This window comes from Zootoca vivipara, chromosome 3 (genome assembly GCF_963506605.1).
Source record: "Zootoca vivipara chromosome 3, rZooViv1.1, whole genome shotgun sequence".
Lineage (NCBI taxonomy): Eukaryota > Metazoa > Chordata > Lepidosauria > Squamata > Lacertidae > Zootoca > Zootoca vivipara.
In genome coordinates, this window is record NC_083278.1 from 109651891 (window position 1) to 109671914 (window position 20024).

At 45.0% G+C, this 20024-nt stretch overlaps 1 long non-coding RNA gene across 1 annotated transcript in view; it reads right to left on the reverse strand.

The window, feature by feature from the left end:
• The window catches only part of LOC118083001 (uncharacterized), a 47865-nt gene that overhangs the window by 20284 nt on the left and 7557 nt on the right, over nucleotides 1-20024 (reverse strand). The window contains exons 2-3 of the long non-coding RNA XR_009557394.1: nucleotides 7911-7963; nucleotides 1213-1365 (exon numbers count right to left, since the gene is read on the reverse strand). This is a non-coding gene — a long non-coding RNA (uncharacterized LOC118083001). The remainder of the gene's footprint in view (nucleotides 1-1212; nucleotides 1366-7910; nucleotides 7964-20024) is intronic.

A 20024-nucleotide genomic window follows, 5' to 3' on the forward strand; every position in this document is an offset into this window, starting at 1 on the left:
TATGAAAAATGAGGGATGCAGGCCCACGGGGGGGGGGGGGCACACAACATTGTGAGTGCCTGGCATTTGTGTGTGGAGACTTTTGTAGGGCATAATAGGCCCTTTTTGGCCTCCTCCCGCCATGTGGGCTGTGGAATATTGAGGGACCATTTCTAGTGCAACAATTTTTTCTGTCCCGGTATAAAAGGGGAGTTACACTCGGAGCCATGCCTAGGCTCTTCTTTCCCTTCCCTTACAAGAAATAATGTGTATATTGTAAGCTCCTTGGGGCAGGGTCCAATCCTCTTATACATTGCATTGAACAAAGCACAACCACTTGCTTGCTTATTTGATAGCAGGTACAATTTCACAATACTGTATGAGGGATTTCTGATGGGTGGGATATAGATAGGGGTGCAGAGAGAAGCAGGAAGTTTTGGGGTATTTTTTTTTTAAAATTTAGAGCGCCTCCAGACTGGACATACTGTAACGATATGTTTGTATAATTAAAGTAGATTCAAGGACTCCCCTACTGCAACAGATCTACTTTAAGTAGAAACTGGGAGTTTTGAGATGGGGAAGATGCATAGAAATGTATGGGGTGAATGAATATACAGAAGATGAATGTACACCTTGCAAGCAAATCAGGATGAATGGAGAATGAATGCTCATTTGCCATATAACTGCCCCCTAAACAATGATAAAATAAAAACCAGATATAATCTAGACTCTGGCATAAGCTTTATGCAAGCAAATCAGGATGAATGCTCAATAAACAGGTCATCCAGAGGAGACATTATACGGTACAATTTCTGTAAATAAAGAGAAATATAAATAGCAACAAAACATGTCCCCTGTCTTGGGGAATTTATTTATTTACACTCTCTTTCAATAAAATTCCTTCAGTAGCACCTTAAAGACCAACTAAGTTTTTATTTTGGTATGAGCTTTTGTGTGCATGCACACTTCGTCAGATTTTTTTTACTGTTTTCAAATGCAAATAAAAGCAATCCATTGGAAACAGAAAACAACAACTCCAGCTAAATGAATCAAAACTAACATTTCTAATCCACAACTATCTCCACCAACCCCCAAACATCCAAATAAACAGCAGCATCTCCCCCCCCCCCAGTCTACCAATGAAGAATTAATACAGACCTCATGGAGGAGAGCTTTCCACAACTCTGGGGCCACAACAGATAAGGTCTTGCCCCAGGTAGGTGATAACATTACCTTGCTAAAGGAAGGAACTTAGATTGGGGTCTCACTTGTAGATCCTAAAGGCCCAGTGAGATTATAGGAGAGAAAAGTTCTCCTTGAGATCCAGGCTGTTCCAGGCTTTGACTGTCAAAATCTGCATCTTCTTGAATTAGTCCTGGAAACAAGCTAGTAAAAAATAAAATAAAAAATGCAGCAGTTTTACAACAGTGCCCAAGTTGCAATCAATGCAAGAGCCCTCATCCCCAGTCCCCAATATGCAAACTTCTTCATCTACCCCAAGCAAACAAAACATAGCAAAAAAGCAGAAACCTTGCCTCCCCCAAGGAGGCAACCTCTTCAGCCAAACTATCTATATATTTTAAAAACCTTCCCAAAATGTTAATGGGAGGGCAGAGGGCACTGAAAGGCACCAAGGGAGTGTCTCATGTGGGGAACTCATGTGTAGCCAGCACTGAGCTAGGAGGATCAATCGTCTGACTCAGTTTAAGGCAGCGTCCTGTGCCACACAGCCACTTTTTAATTTGAAATGTGTTGTATACCTGTATCTGTATCTCCATCTCTGGATGGCGGTTAACAGATTGAGGTTGAATCCTGACAAGACTGAAGTACTGTTTCTGGGGAACAGGGGGCGGGTGGGTGTGGGGGACTATCTGGTCCTGAATGGGGTAACTGTGCCCCTGAGGGACCAGGTGCGCAGCCTGGGAGTCATTTTGGACTCACAGCTGTCCATGGAGGCGCAGGTCAATTCTGTGTCCAGGGCAGCTGTTTACCAGCTCCATCTGGTACGCAGGCTGAGACCCTACCTGCCCACAGACTGCCTCACCAGAGTGGTGCATGCTTTGGTTATCTCCCACTTGGACTACTGCAATGCGCTCTACGTGGGGCTACCTTTGAAGATGACCCGGAAACTGCAATTAATCCAGAATGCGGCAGCCAGACTGGTGACTGGGAGCGGCCGCCGGGACCACATAAACACCAGTCCTGAGAGATCTACATTGGTTCTCAGTACGTTTCCAAGCATAATTCAAAGTGTTGGTGCTGACCTTTAAAGCCCTAAACGGCCTCGGCCCAATATACCTAAAGGAGAGTCTCCACCCCCACCGTTCAGCCCGGACACTGAGATCCAGCGCCGAGGGCCTTCTGCCGGTTCCCTCACTGCGAGAAGCAAAGCTAAAGGGAACCAGACAGAGGGCCTTCTCGGTAGTGGCACCCGCCCTGTGGAACGCCCTCCCAGCAGAGATCAGAGAGATAAACAACTATCTGACATTTAGAAAATACCTAAAGGAGGCCCTGTTTAGGGAAGTTTTTAATCTGTGATATTTTATTGTATTTTAATGTGTGTTGGAAGCCACCCAGAGTGGTGGTGGGGGACCCGGCCAGATGGGCGGGGTATAAATAAATAAATAATTATTATTATCATCATCATTATTATCTGTAGCTGTATATCTATATATATAATGTATCTCATTCTTGTATCCTTATCTCCTTCAAGGTGGGGCCAGAAGCACCCATAGGTGAAGCAATGGGTGCAAATTTCGCCTTTGTACAGTGCAGGCACTCATACAACCCCCTCTGTGCTCCCGCAGAGACATGATTAGAACTCAAGGACACATTCCATTCGGGGGGGGAAGCCCCTGGGTCAGAAGCAGGGCGAGTGATTGGTGTAGCCTGGGGAGAGGGAGAAGGAGCGTACCAGAAAGAGAGGCTAGAGGGCCACATTGGGTTCCTGGGCCTGAGGTTCCCCACCTCTGCCAGCTGCTCAAGGGCATTGCTGAGACAACTTGTATGTTCTGCCTCTGCTTCCAAGTTGCTATCTGTGGTCCTGAAACCCACACATTAGTCCCTCTCTAAGGTGCTGATCTTGTCCCACCTTGCCTTCCTACCGGTATCTCTCTGGAACCCTGGGACTACAGACTTCTCTCTTTTGATATTTGCACCCTGCTTTTCCAACAGCAATGTTGAGCTCAAAGCGGCTCACAATAACAATAACCTTAAAACAATCGTACCAAAAATGCAATAGCAGAAAAAGATAAGGCAGAAAACAAATTCTTCGCACGATTAATACAATGTACAGGCCGCCGCCTATCTTTGGTAGTCAGTTTCCTTATGGATCAGGACACTTAAACAGCAATTTGGGCATCTCTCTGTGTCACCAAACATTGATGGGTATCCCATTCAAAATCAGAGAGAGATTTCCAGCTATCAAGAGACCGTCTTCTAATGATTTGTTATCACTGATGAAACACCACCCAACCTTCCTGGACTATTAACCTAACAAGGGAGCAAAGAAACACAGGAAGCTGCCTGATACAAAGTTAGACCACTGAGCTATCTAGCTCAGTATGGTCTACACAGACCGGCAGCAGCTCTCTGGGTTTTAAGGCAGGGAGTTTCTCCCAACTCTACCTGGAGCTGAGAGGAATTGGACTTGACACATTCTGCTTGCAAGGCAGATGTCCTGCCACTGAGCTACCGCCCTTCCCCAAATGGGATTGAGAACACCCTCCCTCTCCTTGTTAACATATAATCTGCCCACATCTTCGTTCTCTCTCTGTGGAAAAGGAAAAGCACAATTTACTTTTATTCTTTTGCTTCTCTCTTGATGTCTTCCCCAAGCCCCTTAGCAACTGGGATCTGGCTCAGAAGGCACACGAGGGCTGCTGGCAAGGTGCCCTGTCTCTTTTTCTAGTCAACAAAGCGAGAGACCCCAGCCGCAGAAGGGCAGGTGCGACAGATGCAGGGTCCAGAGATTTTGCTTCCTGGGTCCAAACACCACCTGCCAGCATGTTGTGCTTTCACTCGGAGATGGAGCTTGGAGCGGAGAGGAGGGGGATTTCTCTAGACAAGGGGCGAGGTGGAGATTTTGGGCTTCTGCAGACAGAGACTCTGGCGCTGGGTCTCTTCCCAACTCTGCGGAGGACAGTTTGCACCTAGGGAAGGAATAGCTCCCCTCTCAACCAATTGCCATATTTATTTTATTCATTGAAATATTTCCACATTGGGTCATCAAAGTGGCTTACACAGATTTTTTTTTTAAAGGACTAAGAAAATATAATGGAGTTAACAATTTCATGAGCTTTCAAGCAGAAGCAAAACGGGCAGATCTATTTGGTTTCTCATTTTTGCAATCTTAAGGTTTTTTTAAAAAAAAAGCATTTCTGTACCAACATAGGCTGAAATATCAGGGTGGCGTAAAATGTTAAAACATAAAACACCATTTAAGAAATAAATATTAAATATAAACACTACTGATAATCCTTAAGGTGCCTGGCTGATCAAAATAAAAATCAAATAGTTGCAAAGGCCTGTCAGTATTTCCGCATTAGTTTGCGATAATGATGGTGGTAAAGATTTTAAAAAGGCCTCATGAAAATCACCAGTGTTTTTGTTTGAATTTCTCCCAACAAACACATTTCTATATGCAATCTCTCCTAATGGAAACACTTTTGCAAACCAGTTTCCCCATTTGTGCATGATATTTTCCAGTAAGGCATGCATTCATTTCTGTATGCATGTACTTGGCTGCAGAACAGAAAAAAAATGTGTGAATTTGGTAGAGTGGTTGTGTTTTGGTCTCTCATTAAATTTTGCAAAGTGTGAAAGAGGTAAGTACGCCTTCTAATGCAAACTGGATAGATGTTCTCCTCCATCCTTAGCAGTCCTTCCCCCCTTGCTGGCAAGACACTGGTGAGCACATCCATGCTCAGCCTTAGTGTGCGCACGGGGGAACAGGACTGTGTGCACCTTTGAGCTGTTGAGTTACCTCAACTGCCTTCTGCTTCTGCCTTGCAGCAGTGGCAGAACCAGTTACTCCCAGGGGCTGGGAATTTCTTTTTAAGCCAGAGATGAGCGTGGGACTACCAGTCCCAGAATCAATGGTGGGAAAATGATGCAACGCGTATCCTTTCCACTGGGTGGGAGGGGAAGCCCACAGTCTCCTCTCTGATGTAAATGGTGTCTCCACCACAAGTGGTAAGCCAAAATGGCAGAAAATTACCCCTGAAAGAGGTAGATTTGTGGGTTAGAATGGAAAGACACAGGACAGGTGAAGCATTCCTGTCTCCTAAAAATGTTCCTTCCACCCCTTGCATTTATGTTACTTCAGTGCCTGTCCAGATTGGTCTTTTTTTTTTTTACTCCTGAAGGTATCCTGCAAGGCAGGGGAGGTTTAAGATCAGAGTTTTCCTTCTCATAGATGGGCTACCTTCCCAGGATGAGGAGCCCCACCTGCCCCTCACTTCCCTCTACAGCACATGCAGAAACAGCCTTCTTGACCATTGGACCCACTTGGTCTCATCTGTTCCATCTATCAGAGCCTGTCTTCACATGCAGAGGAAGTCCCTAACTCACTGAGCATTTGAGACCCATGATCTGGGTCGGATATAGCTTTGATGTGGCCCTAAACTACTGAAGGTAATGGGGCCCTTTATATGTCCAGCTGTCTTTTGTCAACAACAAATTGTTGCTGTTTTTTGTGTTGAATATATGCTACATTTATGGACCTAATAGGTATCTATTTTCTTGGGAGAAAAGCAATGACAAACCTAAACAGCATTTTAAAAAGCAGAGACATCACCTTGTCGACAAAGGTCCGTATAGTTAAAGCTATGGTTTTCCCAGTAGTGATGTATGGAAGTGAGATCTGGACCATAAAGAAGGCTGATCGCTGAAGAATTGATGCTTTTGAATTATGGTGCTGGAGGAGACTCTTGAGAGTCCCATGGACTGCAAGAAGATTAAACCTATCCATTCTGAAGGAAATCAGCCCTGAGTACTCACTGGAAGGACAGATCCTGAAGCTGAGGCTCCAATACTTTGGCCACCTCATGAGAAGAGAAGACTCCCTGGAAAAGACCCTGATGTTGGGAAAGATTGAGGGCACTAGGAGAAGGGGACGACAGAGGACGAGATGGTTGGACAGTGTTCTTGAAGCTACCCACATGAGTTTGACCAAACTGCGGGAGGCAGTGGAAGACAGGAGTGCCTGGCGTGCTCTGGTCCATGGGGTCACGAAGAGTCGGACATGACTAAACGACTAAACAACAACAAAGGTATCTAAAGCCCTTTGCACATGCAAAATGTAGGCACCCTATATACAGAAATGAGCAAACCAGTGATATTTTAGGGAGCAGGCTAGCAGGCGGGGCCCATTACTTATATCATAGGAGCCTATACAACACAAAACACCATTGCTGTATGTAAGTTTTATTTTATTTTGTTTTTATCTTATATTTTGGAAATGTACAGCCATTTTTTTTGCTTTAAAAATTTGTTTGAGCCCCCCCAAGAGAGTGGGGCCCTAAGCTATAGCTTGTTTAGCTTATACGTAAATCTGGCACTGCCCATCAGCTATCTTCATCTGTTTTAGCTGGCCAGTCGATGCCATTCCCGGGGTGTGGCCGCTGCCACATGCTGACAACTTCTAGGAGCCACAGGTGAGAGCTGAGTGCCAGGTGGGGACCAAACTACCCCAGAATGAGCATAACGTGTCCCTTACCAGAGATATTACCCCATTGCATACCCCAGCTCTTGAACTATAGTGCAACAAAAGCAGGACCCCCCCTCTCCGCCATACATTTGTGGGATGAAATGTTCTAGGATTTCAGCCAGAAGCTATGGAGTATGTAAAGATGGGAAAGGAAGCAGTATGCCTGTCTTGAAAGTGCAAGCAGTATTGGAGGCAGGATTTTGTATAACCACCCCAACAGCATCATGAGTACGTCATCATGAATATACAATAAAAGGGATGTTTGGAGGGGCCCTCCGAAAATGTGGGTGCTGGAATATGCTTCTGCCAAAATACTATGTTTCTCTCTCCTTAGAATCAAAAAGCAAACTACATGTACTCAAATGGTCTTCATTGGGTGTGCCCATCCTTTTACAGTTCTATAGACACAATAGGCAAATATTAAAGTAATAGAAAAATAAACTTGCGTAGGATTATAAAGGACTGTAATTTTTGCATTTCATTGCCATTCAACTCCCACCTTATTTACTCCCTCCTTTATATACCTGTCAGCTAAGATCTCTTACCTAGACTATCTCAGGGGCTGGACCTTTTCAATTTCTGCACCAAATTGTATTTCAGTTATTAATTCCGCATTAATTTTTTCTGAAGCAAATTATGTCCATGGAGAAGTATAAAGAGAACTGACATATTGAACAGTGTCCTATATTTTTGGCGCTTCAACCCAAAACATAAGAGTATGCGCTGTTGATTTCAATATGCCCTTGCGTCTTATGTGCCAAAAAGGGAAGCCGAATTAAGACTGGGAGAAGGGAGGTTAATCTACAAAAACTTTTTAGCAGGGTGACATTATAGAAGCAAGTCTGGATTTTGAATGTTACCAGCGGGTGGCAGTTCTTTAGCAGGTTGCCTTATGACTACACCAAGAGAGTATCCAAAATTTGGTGGTCAGCATTCAGTTTGCAAATGTTGGCAATCCTGGGTGAACCCTGTCTCCATCTATCTCTATCCATTTTCACGTAGGCTCAAAATTAATCCGGGATTGTCAACATTCGCCTACCACCTAATTTTGGACATTCACTGTAACAGATACATTTTTGGAGCTGGGCCAACACTCTTCCTTCCAGAACAGAAAAATCAAGGTGTTTGTAACAGAGCGGTAAGGGTTACAACTTTCTAATATCTTAATATATCTTAATATAACTTTCTACCTCACCCCATAAAGAAAGATGTTCAGGCTTACCAGAAAGGATTGTTTGCAATGCTTCCAATCTGGCCAGGCGGGTGGGGGCATGTCTGGAGAGAGAGAGAGAGAACACGGCGGGATGTCAACAGGTTTGCAGCCGAGAGGTCGCTAGCGAAAATTCATCAAAATCAGCATTTTATAGCCAAAGTCCACTTTTGATTTTTTGGCATAAGCTCATTTGGCAAGGCCACCGTGGGGAGGGAAAGAACCCCCGACACTAGACAGCATCTATTCAATATCTAGGTCTTCCCTTTGAGCTGGAATCCTCTTTGAAGTCTTCCAAATTCGCCACCGGAGCTTGCCTGGGCCTCCGAAGTTCCCTCCCTGCCGCATCGCTTCCTGCTTCTTTGATTTCGCTTCCCAATTTCTCTAGCAGAAAAGCATCTGCCCACCGCATAGGGCAGCCCGAAGCTTTCAGAAGGTTTTCTCTTTTTTTAAAGCTCCCCCCACCGCAGCGAAAGAAAGCCAGGGAGCGACATGTTACAACAACCAAGCTTTTCTATAGGAAAAGAGGCTGGCAGGCCACACTTTGTTATCCACTTCATAGGCAAGAGTCTTTTTGACAGTGCTAAACCACCGGCCCTGCTGAGCTCAGCAGGAGTCAAGCGCTGAGTACCATCTGTCAAAGCTTTAGGGTCTTCCCCCTTCTCTCCTTGCCCCCCGTTTATTATTATTATTATTATTATTATTATTATTATTATTATTATTAAATTATTCTACAATCTGCTAAAAAGAAGGCAGGGAATGAAAGTTACTTGATTGCATTGTTAGCGGAAGTTTGCAGTAGTGAGTGTGTGCGACTCCCAAAACACTACAAAGAAAAGAAAAGAGGAGAGAGATTATTCTCTGAAGAGAGCCAGTCTTTTTAACTCGGAGGGTCTGTGTAAAGTGGAAAGAGAGTCCCCTGCTATCTTATTCAAGAAAAGTTTGAAAACATGCATTCAGAAGAAGCTTTGATGGAGAAAAAGGTACTGTTTGAGTCTGAGTGTTTTATTTCAACCAGCCATAAGAGGTATACTTTTTCTTGTTGTCATTGTTACACGAACTTCTGGCCCTCCAAGTGTTGCCGGACTACAACTCCCGTTGCCGCTGGCCATTGGCCATGCTGGCTGGTGCTGATGGGAGCTGGAAGTCCAACAGCTTCTGGAAGGCCAGAGCGCCTTCCCCCCATCTGCTTTAGTTATGTTGGAAATGCACAGTGCACTTTTTGGAACTTCCCCTAAAGTTTATCCCTATTTTTAGAAGGGGTTCAGCTCATTCAGAAACGGGAGACTTGAGTCTGAAGGGCTCTATTTTGCTCATACTGAGCCTGGCAAGTGCATCCATTTGCCACCTCAGTTGGCCCAGAAAAGTAGTACACAGAGGTGCTGCCTTGGGCTGAAGATTGAGGGGCCGTGACATCACATGCCTGTGACATCACACATGTGACGATGACACACTGTTGGGATGAAGTACATCCTCAGGAGAAGTCCTTTCCCAGCACTGGGCAGCTTCAATGGCTGCGGCTTCAACTCTCTCAGCCTCTTCCGTTCCCTCAATATTGGGGGGCTGAGTCACCCGCTAAGGAATATTGAGGGGACTGATGGCACCAGTGAATTTATCATGGCCATAGTATCTTCATGGGTCGTCATTACAGTATAAGTTTTTTTTATCTCTAAATTGAAGGGTCAGAAAAACAAAGCAACAATCCCATTCTTTATATTTTTATATTCATTCCCAGGAACTCTTAAGGCGGCTACCGGCAGCTGCTCAAACGCCCATTTCTGAAAAATGGAAGGCATTTCACGATTTGCAGTTGTCTTCTTTGTGGTGTAACAATGTCTGGAATCTGGTGGTATTTGAGAAAATAGCACACTGTTTAAAAGTCTAAAAGGGAACTGAAGACCCAGAATGTTTCTAGGCCGCTCGCGGAGACTTTATCATTGCAAGTGCAAAGTTCTTTGCTGATACCAGTGTGAGAAATTCACTTTGTAATAGCGAATAGCAAAAATTGTTCCATGTTTATCTTGTTCAACAGTGAAAACAACTATGCTTTCACATTGCAATTGCACCCTCCTTTTTTTTTACACAATTCAATGAAATAAGAATTAATACCCTTCTTATTAATACACAGCATTTTCAGGTTTTGGAGTTTGCAATATGTTTTTGCAAAGTAACATACCTGCACCTCTCACCTGTCCATTCTTTACCTTTTGCATATTACCTTTTGATATTCTGGCAACTTTGCTGATAAGCAGTGAAAGTACTGTGGATGTAATTTGCTTTTTTCCACTTTAAGGTCTTCACAAAATCACAGATTCCATGCACAGTATGTTTGCTGCATTAACAGCAGAGCTCCCAGATGATGAGCAACTTCTGTCATCGGCCCCTGGGCTCCATTAAGATCTGGCATGGTTTGGTGGCCCCAGATGGAAGAGGAGAAGGAGGAAGGAGAAGGAACAGACTAGGGGGATGGGACAGGAAAGTTGGCAACCAAGGGATGGAGGAGGGAGGGCCTCCCCATGCGACTCTAGATATCAAAAGTCCAAGAAGCAGATCTTCTATCTGTATCTACCACCCCTCTTGCAGAGCACGGAGCATCATCGGGGAGATGGGAAGACTTCGACCAGAGAGAGAGAGAGAGAGAGAGAGAGAGAGAGAGAGAGGCTGAACAGGAATGGGTGGTTGCAGCCCAATAGACAATATACAGCCTATGCAGGGCTGCCTTCCGATGGCTCGGGTGGCAGAAATTCCATCCCCTCCAACATTTCTCCAATGAAAATAGGACCTCCTGCCATAGCTTCCACCATCTTTGATGGTGTTTCCTGCTCGGCAGGGGGTTGGACTAGATGGCCTTTGTGGTCTCTTCCAACTCTATGATTCTATGATTCTATCTCTCCAATGAAAATAGGGACATCCTAAGGAAAACCGGGACATTCCGGGATCAAATCAGAAACCGGAATGGCTTCTGTAAATAATAATAATAATAATAACAATAATAATAATAATAATAATAATAATAATAATTTATTATTTGTACCCTGCCCATCTGGCTGGGTTTCCCCAGCAACTCTGGGCGGCTTCCGACAAAAATTTAAAATACATTAAAATGTTTAAACTACATTAAAATCCGGGACTGTCCCTGGAACATAGGGACACTTTGGGGGGGGGTCTGCATTTGTTGGCACACATACACAGGTCTCCATATTACAGAGACCAGAGACCTTTCCCAGATCCTTAAACAATGCTAGGGAAAGGCAACGACACAAGTGACCCATTGACAGCAGCCGAAGGAGTTAAATGTTGCCAGCATCCGGCATTTTAAGGAAAATCTATAGGCGAGTCAAACAATTAAGCATCTTCAGGTAGGTGGCTTCATTCAAGGCTGCTGGAGAAACAGCAGTAGCACCACTTATCCTCTTTGCTCTGCGTGGGTCCCAAGCCCCAGCACCTGTTCCTTCCACATTCCTGCTGCTTCGGGGCTGTTAGCAACGGACTGCCAAGGGGGCCCTGGGAGGCTCATAATGGATCAAGGCAGGCGCTGAGTGTGGCCGTTGCTTAACTAATGGGTAGCTGTTCACTTTCGCACCAGTTGTTCTCTGGCTCTTTCCAGGATCAGAACTTGGAAGAAGGTTAGACTCTTTGTATATATCTTTCAGATAGGCTTGCACGAGGCAGATCTCTCATTCAGAGAGACTTGATAGAACTGAATGATGCTTCTCTCCAGCTTGCAAAGCTTTGAATGGAATATATTGTTATACACCCTTGTGCAAATTAATTGAAACGAACAATGTAGTTTATTGTACAAAATTCACATGTACAAAACTCACATTAGTAAGTGTAGTATATTAGTAACGGATATGACCTCCGCTATTTTTAAGCAGCAATTCTACACGGTTTGGCATGGAGTCTACTAGTTTCAAACAGTCACTGTTGATTTTCGGATCCCTGTACCACATCTGAATCAGCGCCTGAATGAGCTTCTCCAGAGTCGTACAGTCTACAGCAGGCATCCCCAAACTTCGGCCCTCCAGACTACAATTCCCATCTTCCCCGACCACTGGTCCTATCAGCTAGGTATCATGGGAGTTGTAGGCCAAAACATCTGGAGGGCCTCAGTTTGGGGATGCCTGGTCTACAGCATGGAGGCGACTTTTGCATATAGCCCACAAATTTTCAATGGGATTTACGTCTGGGGAATTCCCTGGCCAATCAAGTACCTGTATTTGCTGCTCTGTCATAAATTTCTTCAGCACTTTCGATGTGTGGCAGGGGGATAGGTCCTGCTGCAATATCCCAGTACCGTCAGGACACCTCTTTTCCAGCTCTGGAATAACTCTCTTTCGTAGAACCTCAATATATTGTGGAGAGCGCATCATTCCTTCTATTGGCTGCAGGCTTCCGACACCATAATGATCAACTGACTTTTTTGTGTTTGTTTTGAGTACAGGATTACGAGTAAGATAGAAAAAAATGCTTTGTTTCAATTAATTTGCACAAGGGTGTAAGTTTTTTTTGGGGGGGAGGGGTCAAAACTCCCCTAAAATATTTGAATTCAGCAATGGGTTAGAATTTAAACGAAACTTTACATTCCTGAGTGGGGACTGGTGTTTAAACCAGTGTCCAGGAAACAGCCTAGCAGAAGAACCTTTGCAAGGGAAACACTGGAATGGCGAAGACCATTAGCAGAGTCTCTGGGCCGGACAGAAAATGGGCAAATCTCTCACCCTGAGGTGAGAGATGGTTAGCAGAGACAAAAGCTCAGAGTTCCAGGAGGGAGGGGCAGAATTGCAGTGGGCAATGAAGAAAAGCGATCGGGGGGGGGGGATCTCACTTTTTGGAGGAGGCCAGAGCACGAGGTGGGCAGCTTGCTTTATGCTACAGATAAGAGGATCAGACATGGTGTTTTGGGACTCTTGGACACCGAAGCTGCAGCAATGGAATGAACAGGATCTTCTTGGGATGTGAATGCTCTCTCCATCTAGATTCAGGCTGTCTCCGCTGCGCCTCTTTGTTCCAATAGGAAACACATAGCTCAGTCATTAGAGCACGGGACTCTTAATCTTAGGGTTGCGGGTTCAAGTCCTGTGTTGGGCAAAGAGATTCCAGCATTGTAGGGGCTTGGACTAGATCAGTGTTTTGCAGCCTTTTCCCGACTGTGGCCCCTTCCAAACTTGTTTCCTTCCTGTGGCCCCGTCCCTGGCATAGCTGCCAAGTTTTCCCTTTTCTCGCGAGGAAGCCTATTCAGCATAAGGGAAAATCCCTTAAAAAAAGGGATAACTTGGCAGCTATGGTCCCTGGACGTAGCCAAGGCGGGGCAGGAGGGGAAGCTATCCCCCAATAAGTAAAAATCAATACAAATATGAGATTCTGCCCCCCCCTAACAAAAGCCTGCCCCTGAACAAAAATCCTGGCTACGCCCATGCCCCACCCCTGTTCTACTGGGAGAAATGTAGCTATTTAAATTTTGTGTGTGTAAATAGAACATGTCTTATTTATAATTTTTAAAATTTATACAAAATACAATTACAAAAATACGAAAACGAGAGGAACATAATGAAATATTATAAAAAAATTCCTTCAGTAGCACCTTAAAGACCAACTAAGTTTTTATTTTGGTATGAGCTTTCGTGTGCATGCACACTTCTTCAGATACAGTGAAATGGAAGTTTCCAGGCACTTATGTAGAGAAGGGGTGGGGAGGGGTGGGGATGGGGAGGGGGGATCACTCAGAAGGGTGGTGGAAATGGGTGATTGACTGACTGATAGCTGTTGATGACCGCAAACGACTGCAAATGGTTTTGCATGAAAAAGCAAGGGTTGAGATGGCTGAAGATCGCTTATCATGTATAATGAGATAAGAACCCGATATCTCTGTTCAAACCAGGTCCCTCCATGGTTTTGAGCTTGGTGATAAGTTGCAATTCAGCAACTTCTCTTTCCAGTCTATTTCTGAAATTCTTTTGTAGTAAGACAGCTACAGTGGTACCTCGGTTTATGAACACAATTGGTTCCGGAAGTCTGTTCATAAACTGAAGCGTTCATAAACTGAAGCGAACTTTCCCATTGAAAGTAATGGAAAGTGGATTAATCCGTTCCAGACGGTCCGCGGAGTAACCGTTCATAAACTGAAGCGAACTTTTCCATTGAAAGTAATGGAAAGTGGATTAATCCGTTCCAGACGGGTCCGTGAAGTACTTAAACTGAAGCGTTCATAAACTGAAACATGGGTGTAATTGGTTCCGGAAGTCTGTTCATAAACTGAAGCGTTCATAAACTGAAGCGAACTTTCCCATTAAAAGTAATGGAAAGTGAATTAATCCGTTCCAGATGGGTCTGCGGTGTTCATAAACCGAAAATTCATAAACCGAGGTGTTCATAAACCGAGGTTCCACTGTACTTTGAGATCTTGTATAGAATGTCCTGGGAGATTGAAGTGTTCTCCTACTGGTTTTTCTGTCTTCTGGTTCCTGATGTCAGATTTATGTCCATTTATCCTTTGGCGTAGGGTTTGGCCTGTTTGTCCAATATAGAGAGCTGAAGGGCACTGTTGGCATTTGATGGCATACACAATGTTAGAGGATGAGCAATTGAATAGTCCTGAGATGGTATGTTGGATGTTGTTGGGGCCAGTAATGGTGTTGTCTGGGTGTATGTGGCAGCAAAGTTGGCATCTGGGTTTATTGCAGGCTCTGGTACCAGTGTCCATGTTAAGTCTGGTGGTTGTATTATTGTGGGTGAGGAGTTGTTTAAGATTGGGTGGCTGTCTGTAGGCAATGAAAGGTCTTCCTCCCAGAGCTTGAGAAAGGGAGCGGTCATTGTCCAGGAGAGGCTGTAGATCTCTGATGATGCGTTGTACTGTTTTAGCTTGGGAGCTGTATGTGATGACTAGTGGTGTTCTGTTATTTTCTTTTTTGGGTCTGTCTTGCAGCAGGTTCTCTCTAGGTATCTGTCTGGCTCTGTTGATCTGTTGTTTAACTTCATCAGGTGGATATTTTAGTTCTAAAAAGGTTTGCTGTAGATCTCTTAGGTGAGATTCTCTGTCTGTAGAGTTGGAACAGATGCGGTTGTAACGTAAGGCCTGGCTGTATACGATGGATTGTTTGGTATGTTTGGGATGGTAGCTAGAAGCATGTAGATATGTTTGTCAGTCAGTTGGTTTTCTGTATAAGGTGGTGTCTATACGTCCATCCTGTATTTTTATAGTAGTGTCCAAAAAATGTATTTCTTGCATAGATTGGTTCATTGTTAGGTTGATGGTGGGGTGAAAGTCATTGAATGTCTGGTGGAAGGTTTCCAGGGTCTGTTGTCCATGTGTCCAGATAATAAAAATATCGTCAATGTATCGCAGGTACAGGAGAGGTTTGAGTGGGTAGGAGTTAAGGAAACGTTCTAAATCTGCCATGAAGATGTTGGCATACTGTGGGGCCATGCGGGTGCCCATGGCTGTGCCGCTGATCTGGAGGAACAGGTCATCACCAAATTTGAAGTGGTTGTGGGTAAGGACAAAGTGGCAGAGTTTGGTAGCAAAGTCCGCTGTGGTTTTATCTGAAATGGTGTTCCTTATGGCTTGTAAACCATCATTGTGTGGGATGTTGGTATATAGAGATTCCACATCCATAGTGGCTAGTATAGTATTGTTAGGAAGATTGTTCAAATATTGTATTTTCCTCAGAAAATCTGTGGTGTCACGTACGTAGCTGGGAGCACTGATAGCATATGGTTTCAGAACAGAGTCCATATAGCCGGAAACACCCACTGTAATGGTGCCAATACCTGAGATGATGGGGCGTCCTGGGTTTCCTGGTTTGTGTATTTTGGGTAGAAGATAGAAAGTTCCTGGCCGAGGTTCCGCTGGTGTGTTTGTGAGGATCTGTTCTTGGATGTGTAGGGGTAGCTCCTTAATAATCTTGTTCAGTTCTTTTTTGTATGCTTGTGTGGGGTCTGAGTCCAATTTCATGTAAAAGGCAGTATTGGAAAGTTGTCTGTGGGCCTCTTGGATGTAATCAGTTTTGTTCATGATGACGACAGCTCCACCCTTGTCTGCCTCTTTAATTATAATGTCTGGGTTGTTCCTGAGATTTTCTATGGCTCTCCTTTCAGCATGGTTTAGATTTTGTTGTAAGCGATGGTGTTTTCTGGTCACATCCGTTTGGATTCTGTGGCGGAAGCATTCGATGTACAGATCTAGTGTGGTATTGCGTCCATCAGGAGGGGTCCATGTGGAGTCCCTTTTTGTGTAACTTCTTTTCGGTGGTAGTTGGTGGTCAATGTTCTGTTCATTGATGCGTTTGGAGGGTGATGGTTGTTCCCCAGTAAGTTGAGAGGTGTTGTGTTGTGGGGATGTAGTTTGTTCTACTTTGTCTTGTTCTTGTGTGTGATGAAAATACTCCTTCAGGCGTAAACGGCGGAAAAATGCTTCCAGGTCCCCGCAGAACTGAATCATGTGTTGGGATTTGGCAGGGCAGAATGATAGTCCCCGTGAAAGGACGGATTCCTCAGCTGGGCTGAGTGTTTGCTGTGAAAGATTGACAATGTTGTTGATCTTGTTTTGATTGGTGGCCTGTAGGTTGGAATACAGCTCCCAAGCTAAAACAGTACAACGCATCATCAGAGATCTACAGCCTCTCCTGGACAATGACCGCTCCCTTTCTCAAGCTCTGGGAGGAAGACCTTTCATTGCCTACAGACAGCCACCCAATCTTAAACAACTCCTCACCCACAATAATACAACCACCAGACTTAACATGGACACTGGTACCAGAGCCTGCAATAAACCCAGATGCCAACTTTGCTGCCACATACACCCAGACAACACCATTACTGGCCCCAACAACATCCAACATACCATCTCAGGACTATTCAATTGCTCATCCTCTAACATTGTGTATGCCATCAAATGCCAACAGTGCCCTTCAGCTCTCTATATTGGACAAACAGGCCAAACCCTACGCCAAAGGATAAATGGACATAAATCTGACATCAGGAACCAGAAGACAGAAAAACCAGTAGGAGAACACTTCAATCTCCCAGGACATTCTATACAAGATCTCAAAGTAGCTGTCTTACTACAAAAGAATTTCAGAAATAGACTGGAAAGAGAAGTTGCTGAATTGCAACTTATCACCAAGCTCAAAACCATGGAGGGACCTGGTTTGAACAGAGATATCGGGTTCTTATCTCATTATACATGATAAGCGATCTTCAGCCATCTCAACCCTTGCTTTTTCATGCAAAACCATTTGCAGTCGTTTGCGGTCATCAACAGCTATCAGTCAGTCAATCACCCATTTCCACCACCCTTCTGAGTGATCCCCCCTCCCCATCCCCACCCCTCCCCACCCCTTCTCTACATAAGTGCCTGGAAACTTCCATTTCACTGTATCTGAAGAAGTGTGCATGCACACGAAAGCTCATACCAAAATAAAAACTTAGTTGGTCTTTAAGGTGCTACTGAAGGAATTTTTTTATTTTACTTCGATCCAGACCAACACGGCTACCTACCTATAATGAAATATTGTTGAAGCAGAAAAACATAGAATTGCAGAGTTGGAAGGGACCCCAAAGGTCATCCGGTCCAACCCTCTGCAATGTAGGAAACTCAGCTAAAGCATCCATGACAGATGGCCATCCAACTTCTGCTTAGAAACCTCCAAGGAAGGAGAGTCCACAACCTCCCGAGGAATATCCATCTTCCATGTATTATAAAAAGTAAACAACACTTATTTGACCCCAGTTATTTGACACACAGGGGGAAACCTACAGTGACAGTCCAAAAGGAACACAAGGAGTTCTGTATATATGGGAGAATTTTTAAAAGCAAGTGGTCCTCACTGACCTGGTGCAAAAATATCTTGTCATCCGGAGGAGCCCTGGCTGCCTAGATAAAACACTAGAGCCCCACACACCCTTACCTGGGAGTAAGACCCACTGAACCCATTGTGCCTGCCTTCTGAGTAGACCCTTACTAGATGCACTTACTAGATGCAAGTCAGCAGCACCAGACAACCCCAATCCGCTAGGCTCTGGAGTAGATTTCACCCCGCACCTTGCAGAACCGGGCCGGCACTGCCGACGGGCCCTGCGCCCCTTGGCAACATACAAAGGCCCTGATCCGCTAGGCGCTGGGGTGAATTGCACCCTGAACCTCGGAGAGTCAGGCCCAGGCTGCCACCGGGTGCAGCCCTGGCGGCAGCAACAAGCAGCTCTGGTTTGCCCAGCCCTACCCATTGCCACTGCACTTACCTGACCTGGGAGTTCTGGATCACGGTCTCTACTGCTCAAAGCGGGAACCTCAGTGATCGCTCTCTCCCACCAGAAACAAACTAGGACTGCTCCAAGAAAACACATGTGGCAAAAAGGAGCACTAGGCTCGGGTGGGCCACCCCCTTACCCACTTGGGATTGGCCAAGATTTTCACCTGTAAGGTAAAAGGTAAAGGACCCCTGGACGGTTAAGTCCACTCAAAGGCGACTATGGGGTTGCGGTACTCATCTGTATTGTTTTTAACACTCAATTGGGAGCCGCCCAGAGTGGCTGGGGACACTCAGTCAGATGGGCGGGGTATAAATAATAAATCATTATTATTATTATCTCGCTTTCAGGCCAAGGGAGCCAGCATTTGTCCGCAGACAGCTTTCCGGGTCATGTGGCCAGCATGACTAAACCGCTTCTGGTGCAACGGGACACCGTGATGGAAACCAGAGCGCACAGAAACGCAATTTACCTTCCCGCCACAGCAGTACCTATTTATCTACTGGGACTGTCATGCTTTTGAACTGCTAGGTTGGCAGGAGCTGGGACAGAGCAACGGAAGCTCATCCCATCGTGCGGATTTGAACCACCAACCTTCCAATCGGCAAGCCCAAGAGGCTCCGTGGTTTAGACCACAGCGCCACCCGCTTTCACCTTACCTTTCACCTGTGGCCCCCTTGGAATATTCTGCCCCCCAGGGGGCCATATGGCCCCTGGTTGGGAAAGACTGCACTATAGGACCCTCATGATCTCTTCCAACTCCACGATTCTATGATCCTATCCACTTTCTCCACACTTTTCTTATTTGCATTTTATTTTTATGAAAGAAAAAGCTCCAGGTGTAAACTTTCCCCATAAGAGAGGTGTTCTAGCTCCTTGATCATGCTTGGCGTTTTTTGAACCTGGTCCCAGTCTGCAACTGTCCTTTTCGGGGTCATTATTTGGAACATCTGCACAAGGCTGGTCCTCACAGGTTCCGACAGAGAGGATATGAAGGACTGGTCAGCAGAATCTTTATGAAAGACGCCGTCACGGAGAAACGCTGGCTTTGTGATATCTATCGCCGTTGACAAAATGGATCCCGGCCAGCCTTTCGAACTATATATGTAGCCCTTTTCCCAGCATGCTTTATGGGAAAGTGTAATTCTTTTCCAGATGACATGAGGCCGATGACAGAAGAATGGCGCAATTAGATTTACACATGATTAGAACTGCAATTTGCACCGAGTTCTGACCTCCAGCTGTATGCAAATGGCAGACATTCAATTTGGGGTGGATAAAATGGCTGACCTTTTGAGAGTTCATTCAGTGCTGATCAATACACACACACGCGCGCACACACACCTCTCTCATTGTCCATATTTGATACAAGAGTTTTGGCTTATGGGTGAACATGTACTGTACAGTGGAACCTCGGTTTATGAACACCTCGGTTTAAGAATTTTCGGTTTACGAACGCCGTGGACCCATCTGGAACGGATTAATTCACTTTCCATTACTTTCAATGGGAAAGTTCGCTTCAGTTTATGAACGCTTCAGTTTATGAACAGACTTCCAGAACCAATTACACCCATGCTTCGGGTTAAGTACACTTCAGGTTGAGTACTCCGCGGACCCGTCTGGAACGGATTAATCCACTTTCCATTACTTTCAATGGGAAAGTTCACTTCAGTTTATGAACACTTCAGTTTAAGTACTCCGCGGGCTGTCTGGAACAGATTAATCCACTTTCCATTACTTTCAATGGGAAAGTTCGCTTCAGTTTATGAACAGACTTCTGGAACCAATTGTGTTCATAAACCGAGGTACCACTGTACAGTACTTGAGAGTAGAATCCAGACTGGTCTCAGAGTTGGGTTGGACAACTTTGCCAGCTGG